We start from the raw sequence: 1,892 nt of genomic DNA, 5'->3' as shown, positions 1-1,892 counted from the left end.
ATAGGTATACCAGGGGGATTCTAACCCATAGAGCTAGAAGGGAGTGCGGGATGCAGGGGAACTCGTAGACGCAGGGAAATTCCAGCGTTATTGGTGTTTACCGAGATAATGATACATGTCGCCATGTTGACGTCACGTATTATTGGGTACTACCGCCGCCGCCGCCGTCGTCGCCGCCGCCGCCGCCACCACCACCACTACCACCACTACCACCGCTGTCTCCGCCACCGCCGACACTCCCTATGCACGCGAGAGAATGCGGCTGCCGGCTACTTTCTCGTCGTACTCGCAAATTTTCCGCGAAACCACGCCGTCGTGATCTTAGGAAAAATACGGGGCGAGTCCCGGCGCGCGGGATCGAAAATGGACGACGAGGGAGCGAAGGGAACAGAGAGCGGATATGCATTTCGTACTCGTGCGAAGTACGTAATATACGTCGCGACAAAGTTCCCGACCGGGGAGATGAGGAAAAACTATGATCTGTGTGACACGTATCGGCCAAGCCGACGAAAGTCGCCAGGTAGCCGGTTCTTGCACGCGTTATCGCGCTTGCGAAGCAAGCCAGCTGGACGGACGATGCAAAAAGATTTGTTACGAATATACGAGAACGTCGATGCGTCGCGTATTTACCGATGTTCAAAGTAAAAGCGCGAGTGCTCTCTTTTATTCATATCCCGACCATCATCGGAAAAGCTCGAAAGCCGAAATCCGATTTGTTTATAGGATATTCGGGATCGAGGAGATTGGAGAGAATGTTCCCGAAATTTGAAATTTCGTTCCCGCACGCGTTCTGTCCAGCGTTCTACGCGACCAAAGAGACGTTTTCCGATCTCTCGTCAAATAGGATACCGATGACCCGACATGTTAACGAGAAAAAGAGCCGCAATTACTTATGGCCGAAAAGTAAATTCGCGACTGAGAAAGATGAGACTACGAGCTCCGCCAACGGCACTGCCGTACATAAATCGCGTTATAACGAAGAATTCGAATGTCCGTTGATGGCTTGCTGTCTATTCTAGGACTCGAACGCGCATGAATGCTTTATGGAGTACTATTCCAGTCCTCAGCTTTCTCTGCAGTAGTGCCCTACACACCTCTAGAGCGTCCGTCGCCAGAGTCATTTTTCTGAAACACTCACCTCATTTCACATATCGATTTGAATAAAATTCCATAAAATGGATAATCTCATTACGATCGTCGATTTTGCAGTAAAGTTCTTTTGAGGTCGTAGATATAAAATTAAATGATTATTGTCCAAATCTAGATTGTTTGAATCGATTATAAGTATGAGCTTTAATTATTTATATACGTAAAGAAAATATGCTTTAATGCATCTATATAAGGCTAAAACGGATGGATTTAATTAAATCAATTATACACTATTATCTCTCATCTCGTCGGAAAAATGTTGCTCGATGTAATATTTTCGAAAAATTTCTGGATTAATACAGATAATATGTACGATTTCAAAAATATCTATTTCATGACATTTCGGCGTAAATATTCTCACGTAATAACTCCCTTAAAGGACAAAATACAAGTATTGCGGGATATATTTGAACGAAATGAGAAACACAGGACGGTTAATTGATCGCTGACTGTATCATACTGCTTGGGAGGCTCTCCTCATTGTCGGAGAGCGTCACTGGCAAAAGTTGCCAACTGTAAATACACTTCGCTTGAGGCGCGCGTATCTAACACTCGCGAGCGAGAAGAAGCAATATATGCTACATCGGTGACTCTCCGGGCTGCGAAATGAGGCCATTTCACGCCCCTCGTGTATTCCCCGTGCGATGCGTCCCCTTTTTCCACTTCAAGATACGTCAACGGTACAATCGAGGGAGAGTTCAGCGCACCGTCGTCGTTGGGGTTGCACAAGTCTCTTTCGCCCT

Source organism: Atta colombica, unplaced genomic scaffold, assembly GCF_001594045.1.
Source record: "Atta colombica isolate Treedump-2 unplaced genomic scaffold, Acol1.0 scaffold105, whole genome shotgun sequence".
NCBI lineage: Eukaryota > Metazoa > Arthropoda > Insecta > Hymenoptera > Formicidae > Atta > Atta colombica.
The sequence above is the reverse complement of the archived record's forward strand: the minus strand, read 5'-3'. Positions refer to the sequence as shown.